The sequence below is a fragment of the Triplophysa rosa genome, linkage group LG11 (genome assembly GCF_024868665.1).
Source record: "Triplophysa rosa linkage group LG11, Trosa_1v2, whole genome shotgun sequence".
Lineage (NCBI taxonomy): Eukaryota > Metazoa > Chordata > Actinopteri > Cypriniformes > Nemacheilidae > Triplophysa > Triplophysa rosa.
In genome coordinates, this window is record NC_079900.1 from 1,063,322 (window position 1) to 1,072,334 (window position 9,013).

The 9,013-nt window shown below is 37.7% G+C and overlaps 1 long non-coding RNA gene across 1 annotated transcript; it reads left to right on the forward strand.

Annotated features, from left to right (window-relative positions):
* The first annotated feature begins 7,718 nt into the window (after nucleotides 1-7,718).
* On the forward strand, nucleotides 7,719-8,524 carry LOC130561187 (uncharacterized). The gene is made up of 3 exons (XR_008963791.1): nucleotides 7,719-7,742; nucleotides 8,018-8,071; nucleotides 8,304-8,524. It is a non-coding gene; the product is annotated as an uncharacterized LOC130561187 (long non-coding RNA).
* Nucleotides 8,525-9,013: the final 489 nt, after the last annotated feature.

Here is a 9,013-nt window from a genome sequence, read left to right on the forward strand (position 1 = left end):
TATGATTTCAAAAGGCATGAAGGAGGTTTCCTTATCTACACTCCTTGACGCGATTCAGAAGCTAACGGCTAAAGTAAACGAAACGCACGACAAGGTGATATTCATTGATAAAACGGTTGCCGTTTCTTGCGTGAAACTCGACAAGCTGTCTGAAAAAGTCTCCCATATGGGTGAAGAGGTCAAGATGCATGCTGTCAATATCGTTCAACTTGAAAAGGAGATTAAGGAATTGCGAGTTGAAAATGTAAGTCTGAAAGATAGCTTCAATGAACTGCAACGGTACTCACGTAGATGGAATCTCAAGCTACAGGGGCTCTCAGAGCGCGACGGAGAAGATGCGAGAAGCGTGACCCTAAGAAAGATGGTCCCTAGTATCCAGAACAAGTTGGATGATGTAGTTGATGTTGTACACCGCCTGGGGGGGGCTAAGGAGATCCGACGGAGCACCTCGTAACATCATCATGCGTATTACCATGCGAACCTACAGGGACGTATTTTGTGGGCTGCGAAAGACTCTCGTTATCTAAAAGAAAACAAGCTTCAGATCAAGGAGGCGCTGATCAAACAAGATGTTGAGGCCAGAGCCAAATTATGGCCGTTGGTCAAGAAGGCTCGCGAGAAGGGGAAGAAGGTTTCATGGAAAACTTGAACTTTGCCCTTGAGATGTGCAACGTACTGTTTTATATTCGCAATTTACCTTCATGGAGCAAATTAATTTGAATTTAACTTGAGAATAGCGCATGGACAGTTTTTTCACTTTTTGCTGACTGCCCCCGAGTTCTTCTCATGAGTGGCACTTGATCAGTTTTTCTGTTACAAACAACCTTCAAGAGCATTCCATCTGAACGTTTCATTAGTGATCGGACAGACTAATTTTTTATTTGTAGACTATCGTCATGGAGCGTCTGTAGTCGGATTTGACTCCTGAGATATATCTGTACTCTAATTGCAGACTGCTCTATGGAGTAACGTGAACGTTTATACTTTGTTATGGTTCCTTCATCGCAAGTAAGTTATGCCCTCCCATACAGCTGCACTTTTGCCTAAGTTATAGGGTATGTTAGCTTTAACTACCTCGTTTGTGAACGCAGTTTTACAGCGGTAAGCTTTCAAATCGTTGTGTGTTCTAGTGTTTTTATACAAGTTATTTTTTCCTGTTTTATTTTTTTCCCTCTCCTATGCAAATGCAACACTTGGAGTTTAACTCCTTGAGTATAATCTCTTAAAAACACTCGTGGCTTGAGAGATCTCACTAAAAGAAAAGCTTTATTTTTATACTGTAGAAGAATGAACGCTGACTTGATACTGTTACAAGAAAGTCATTCCTGCGAGAGTGATGTTCGTTTTTGTAAATCACAGTGGGTTCTCACTTTGATTAACAAATTTAAAGGAGAGATTGTTGAATCGTTGATTTCTACAGGATGGGTTATTCTTGTCACTTGATAATGCTACTTTTATAATATGTAATATATATGGCTACAACTTAAGATCTGCCAACAAGTCTCTTACTACAGAGGAATATCGAAGCTTTGAAAAATGGATTTCAACCAATGAAACTGGATTACAACCACAACTTTTCCCCCCACAAATCAATTTTATGGTATTACTTGGATATTAAAGGGGACATTTCATGAAAATACAACTTTTTCTGTGTTTAGGTGTTATAATCAGTTCCCCGGTTCATCCACCAATCCAGAAAACATGGAAAAGTACAACACAGTAACTTTGGTTTGTTACGCCTTGTTACGCCTGAAAGCATGTGGAAAATCAGCGCTTCAGAATACGCTCCCTTGGTGGAGGGATGTCATTATAATATCACCGCCCCTTAATGTGCTCGTTAACACCCTCGGCGTGCCAGTTTGATTTTTGGAAATGACAGGAGTGTATCAGTTCTAACTCCATGGCGAATGTTCGTGCCAAACATGCTAACTGTTCTGTCGTTGCGTGCACAGACCAACACAGAACACTGTTCCCAGCATCACGGGAGAGAAGCAATGGATTTATTTAGTTTTCAATGGAAATCCCCCACACTGAACGAGGCAAAGCTGCAAATAAAGACATTGTAAGTACCGGTATTTTTAAGTAAGACCTCAGGGACCTGTGGCGACTTAAAAGTAGATAAAATGTCACTGACACGTTTGTCCATTTACTCGTAGAAAGAAATGTGTATGGCTTGTAAACACGCGACGGGATTGTCCTGTGTTACTTTCACTTAGAGAAAACGCGATACGTTTGTCTTGAGTACCTTCACTAATAGAAAGCAGTGTGTATGGTTTGTAAACATGCGACGGGTTTGTCATGGTAACATGAGTTCCTGCCACCCTCCCGTTTTGTTATTTCACCCGTGAATCCTTGTGACGAGATCGCGGGTCTCACTCCTGAAAGCGGTCGTGACCGGACCAACTGGCACCGGAGCGCCTTCGTGAATGGCCCCGGGGGAAACAGGTGTGCTTATAGAAAACAATGTGTTTGGTGTTCAAAGACGAGACAGTAGTTTCTCATTCGCTTTGTGACCCTTCTTGCTTGGTAGGCTACTTTCACTTGTAGAAAGCAGTGTGTATGGTTTGTAAATACGCGATCGGTTTGTCATGTGTGTTTTCGCGTATAGAAAACGTGACGCCTTTGTTAGGAGCCTGTTAGCTTATAGAAAACAATGTGTTTGGTGTTTAAAGACTAAAATGTTTCTCATTAACTTTATGTGACCCTTATTTCTTATTTTGTCGTTGGAAGCACAGGCTCACAGCCCTGGCTGCGGTTTCTGATAAGGGGCGGAGACTAGCAGCTCATTTGCACTTAAAGAGACACACACCAAAACAGCGCGTTTCTCCTCGCATGCAAAACTGGGCAACTAGCGCATGGTATAATAAAATATCTGTGGGGAATTTTGAACTGAAACTTCACAGACACATTCTGTGGACCCCTATGATTTATACTGCATTTGGGTAAAATTAGAAAGAAACCTCCCCTTTAAAATTAGAAATAGATTTTTTTTTGAGAAATGCTTTAATAAAAACATAATTTTTGTTGCTGATCTATTCAACTCCAATTTGTTATCTTATGAATGTTTTATGAATATCCATCAATGTCCCGTTATGTTAAAAGACTTTAATTCTATTATAAAGGCAATTCATGATGGTTTAATATGTCTGATGAAAGCTTCCCTTACCCATGAGTCATGCTTCAAACAACTTTCACAGTTATGTTTGGGAGGTGTTTCGCTTTTAAATAATGTAATAATAAATGTATTCGTCAACTATCTCAATCTCGAAATTCAATTTCTCCAAGAGGGAAATGTTTTTGGGCTTCTAAAATAGATAACAGTCAATGGAGGAAAACTGTATATCCAATAAAGTAAAAGTAGATTTTAAAATTTTGCATAATATATACCCTTGTAATGCTATTGTTTCGAAATTTTGTGATGTAGCTGATAGGGATGCTCATTTCGGTTAATTCCCCTAACCGAGAACCGACACTCGTTATCCGAACATTAACCGTTAACTGATAAGATTCTAATAATAAATTGGAATTAAAAAAATACATGTTGCGTCTCATTTCGAAGGCTGTGTCCTGCCGTTTGTCCGCCGCATACGCCTTCGCATGCGACATCCGGAGGACGCAGACTTCGAAATGAGACACAGCTACAGTTGACGAGGGTCTGTGACACATTAAATATACAAAATTTTTTTCACAGATTTATTTTAACATGCAAAATGCTGCATAACAAATACATCAACAACAGCACCTGCATTCACATATTATCACATTTGCATGAACCTGCGGCGTTTTGGACAATGGAGAAAAACTAAAATAATATATAAATCCAAAGCATAAAATAAACAGGCAAGAAAAAAAATGAATTAACTAACAAAATATGACAAAACGAAAACACAGAAGAACCGGCAAAGTTTATTTCCGTCACAAAGTTTTTTCATCAAATAAAAATAGCAGACCCACCTCAATCCAAAGCTTGGAGTTTTTATTTAATAAAGTAACATGTTTACGTGTTGTGGTGACAGTCTGGAGCTTGTTGACAATTAGACCCGAGGCAGAAAACACCCTTTCAGATGGCACGGATGTCCCGGGAATGTAGAGATAACGCCTCGGGAAGCGCGTCACATTTGCTTTCCACCAGCCAGTCTAGCTAAACATATAAATCCGATCTGCTATACCACCCAAAATACAAACATTATTTTTTACTTATTCATATTTCACATTCGTATTTTTACGTCACGTCTAAAAGAAGGCAGGGAAACCACTGGTCGCGCCGTTTTCTTCTCCAAAGCGCACGGGCAGCTGATGTATAGCAATAGACTTCGGGGCGGATCCGCCTTTAAGTCACCTGGTCCGCTGTACTCTGGAGCTGCGTCCCAAATCGCATACTCAATGGGTAGGTACTCAATTTCAGTAGGTACGTACTCAACGGGGCAAAATGGGTACGTACTGTTTTCCCTGAATGGGCGTAGTATAAATGCGATCGGCCGTTGTCCGCCATATTGATGATCTTCTTCTCCTTTTTAATGGCGGGGAGCAAATTGCGTTTGTGGTGCATATCCGCCACCTACTGTACTGGAGTGTACATGGGCCAGAGATTAAACCATGTGGCGTAAAAACAAGCTCAACAATTTAAGTTATGAGAGACAGGTGCATTAACATCAGTAATGCTAACTTTAGCTTCCATGAGTTTTCTCAGCATTTGCAACATGTTTGTAATGCCTTCACAAAGGAGACGTCGTGCAGCTGCTCGACGATCTCGCCTTAGGCGAGCACTGCTGATTTATTGTCAAGGAATATAAGTATTATTGCTTATAAATTAAATGTACCCTAGAAATGCATTGCTAGCCCACACCTACACTTGTGCACAATATTATTGATAACTGCTGACCAAATGATATATTGTATTAAAATAGGCTAATAAATTTAATTGTATTTCCATATGCCATCTATGCATTAATACAGACTACAAAAATGTGAATGCATACGTTTTCAGTGAAGCAATGACATAATGCATGAAGTAATGTGATATGTTTTATTTACAGAAAACTATAGAATAAACATGAATAAAAAATACCTAAATTTGATGTAAGAAAATAAATGCATTTAATAATTATTAATACATATACAAGTAAACATCACATAAATCAAAGCTTTATTTCAATTTATTGTTGTAACAAATGATCCTGTATCTACAGGCGTTGAACCCCACACCCCGACCCTACTGCCATCTCGCAGCGGACCACCGTCGCCACCTTCGTGATTTTAATGAGTGTGCTCATCTGTCCCTGTAACAGTCGAACAAGATTCAAGTGACCTCTGTGATTTGTGCTCAATACTGCATTTAAATGTGGAGGGAACATGTGTTAACTCGCTGTTTATTTTCCTGAATTCATCATCAGTACTAATGGACAAATAAAACATATACATTATGTTTAGTTACTTAAGTAAATATGTTTATTTACATTTCATGTATCTATGCAAGCAGTGAACAATGCTTTGTACCACATATTAACAGACGTAAGCTACATTACTGTGATGTGTATTTCATGTTGTGATGTGCTCATTTGCAATACTTTATCAAGAAAATGACAGGTCACATGTTACACAGACATTAAAAGCGTCTGTAACATGCGTATGGTTTAAATATATGTAACGTTAAGTCTACTTTGAAGATGCATGTGTGCGTGGAGCTTCCCTTTATGCTAGACATTAAAACACTGCGTTTTCACAGCAAAATCACAAATATACTTTACTATGTAGCATCTTATAGGATAACTTTACGCTACAACACTTTAACAAATGCGACTGCAACGCCAAGAGAAGCGTTGTTGGCTAGTAATACTCACATTTGAAAACACCTGCCTCGCAGTTCTCCGCCATGCTCCTGTTTGAAGTTGAATTTATCAATTCCCGTGGGCTCATGGGATATAGTAGTATCCCAAGTATCTGTCGCTGGGTGCTTCAGAATGTGGGCGTAACCAGTAACCCATCCGGGAATTTCTCACCTACTCTTTTATGAATACTGAGGTTTGGGACATACTATATTGTTTTCTCATACTATATAGTAGGTAAGTAGGTGGTTTCGGACGCCACAGTAGTATACACACGTCCAAATCTTGCGAGAAATAGTGCACCAGGCGTAAATTTCTCGCCTACTGTTTTATGAATACTGAGGTTTGGGACGTACTACTCTTTCGTACGGAAGAGTATTTGGGCCAAGCAATAAAAAAATATATAAAACCGTTTTGAGATTAAAGTCATTATAATGCGAAATTAAAACCGCAGTTTTTCGGGGGAAAAAGTCGAAATTAAATGTTGAGAATAAACTCAATAAATTTCGAGAATAAAGTCGTTGTGTTTCGAGAAAAAACTCGTTAAATTTCGATAAAAAAAACTCGAAATAAAATGTCGACAATAAACTCACTATACTTTGAGAATAAAGTCGTTGTGTTTCGAGAAAAAAATCGTTAAATTTCGAGAAAAAACTCTTTGAGAATAAAGTCGTGTTAAAAACGTGTTAAATACTTCTAAAGAGACCCAGCCGCTGATAGTATTTCTTTGTTACTGAAGGGAAGCCTAAAGTATAGCTTGACTAAGTGATACAACTCTGCCATGTCCTCATTCAGTACTACGCAATGAACATGACCCTGATATAGGATAAACGTTTATTCTCGATATTTTATTTCGACTTTTTTCTCGAAATGTAACGAGTTTTTTCTCGAAACACAACGACTTTATTCTCAAAGTATAGTGAGTTTATTGTCGACATTTTATTTTGAGTTTTATTTCTCGAAATTTAACAAGTTTTTTCTCGAAACACAAAGACTTTATTCTCGAAATTGATTGAGTTTATTCTCAACATTTAATTTGGACTTTTTTCCCCGGAAAACTGCGGGTTTAATTTCGCATTATAATGACTTTAATCTCAAAACGGTTTTATATTTTTTTTATTGCTTGGCCCTAATACTCTTCCGTACTTTCGCCTACTGCTTTTTGCCTACTATATAGTATGACAGTATGCGGTTTGGGATCACATGTTCTTCACGTCACCACATGTTGCACATGTCATCCCATGGGTTTTTACATGTTATCCCATGGGTTTCACGTGGGAATTCACACCAAAATGTTCCAAAAACACACATTTCACATGTGATCACACATGTTTTTTTGCACATGTTAAACACATGTTGTATACATGTGATCACATGCGAAAAACATGTGAAATTCATGTGTCTTTTCTGTAAGGGATGTTTTTAATTCTGAAGTGATTTTTGCAAGCCAAGTTTCAGCACATTGTCATTAGCGTTGAGTAAAATTAATTTGGTAAATAACTTTTTGAGTAAAAGCTTTTTGGACAGAATGTCTTTATCTTTCTATGAGGAGGGGTGATTCAATCGGATTTTAATCCAATCCTGAGCGCATGTTTTCTCCCCTTCCCAGTAAAATAGCAGGCGAGATAAACTGATGTTAGGCCTAACGTTAACGTTACCTGTTTTTTACACTGAATTTCTGGTATAGTTTGAGTCTTTTGTTAATATTTTGACATATATTCTCCACCTCCCCATGTAATGTTGTTTCAGATCATTTTCATATCATATTAAATCATATTAAGATACTGTGTTCTGTTGTGTGTGTGTGCGCGCATGTGTGTTCTGTTGTGTGTGTGTTATTTTGCAGCTTACAGCTCATTCAAGTGCCACTGGTCTTGCAGTATTTTGCAGTATATCTTTTCCAAACAACCGAGTAAAGTAAGATTTGATACTGTTTTAAACTTGATTTAGCCAGCTATTTTGTCAAATACTAATAATGGTCCACACTGCAGCTTTTAACGTGTAATAAATGTGCAATTTCAAAAGATTCATACCAATAATTTAAAGTTAAACGTTTTTAGGTTTGTAAACTACTTCGTAGTTTACAAACCCACTTGTATCAGTAAACTTTAGTTCTTGGTAGACTAATTATTTCATGTCATATTAAGATATTAAATCATATTAAGTTACTGTGCGTGTGTGTTCTCTTGCAGTTTACAGCTCATTCAAGTGCCACTGGTCTGTTTTTGGAGAATTTCATCTTTAAGGTACGTATGTAAACTTTGCCTACAGACTTAAAAAGAACACGGAGGTTCACAACTCACATGCAGTTCTGTTTATTAACGGCTAGAGCTCCAAACGTTACATAGTGTACCTATAAATGTCAGATTGTACACTCTTGTTTTAAAGACAGTGGTTATGTGTATCCTTTAAAAAAAACTGGTATCTCCTATGTGATTTCATGAATTTGTTTAATGAAAATTTGCTTGTGTATCACAGGTGCTGTGAGAAAGAGCCATGTCTCCCGTGCCGCCACTGATGATGACATTACAAAACACGTAATACGGTGGTTCAACTTGGCAGCAGATAGGGGAAACTCAAGGAGCCGTCCCACTGTCAGCACCCAACAGTAGCGTTTCGGTGTTTCACAGTTAACTTCTGTGTTTTGAAGTGTTCGTTTAACAGTTAAGTAGTAACAGTTGAGATAAAGTTTACTACTTTAAATAGTTAATGTTTTATTTATTTTTGTTTTTATTCATCTTCAAAAAACCCAGTTTCCACACAAAAATAAGCAGTGCAACATTAATAAGAATAAATGTTTCTTGAGCTACATTAAAAAAGGGTTATTTTTCATTAAATAAAAAATAATCTTTGGACAATTTATGGTTGCATTTCATTTTCTGTAATACCTATTAATTGTATACATAAATAATTGTTACTGGCTAAAATGGCTGAATTTAGATTTACAAGTTTTGAATGATTTCATCATGTTTTATTAATAAAGGCAGGCATATTAAATATTATAGAGCAGTCTATCCAATGTCGGTCCATTAGATTTGAAATATTTCTTTAGCTAGTTTTGGCCAGAATACTAGTTTTAAATGAGGGATCTGAAAGGTATCCAAACAGAATGACCAGATCGGATCCTTGGCGGATCACCTTCTTTATAAACGGGTCCTGCTCGGATACGTGGCGGATCAGCTGCTTTA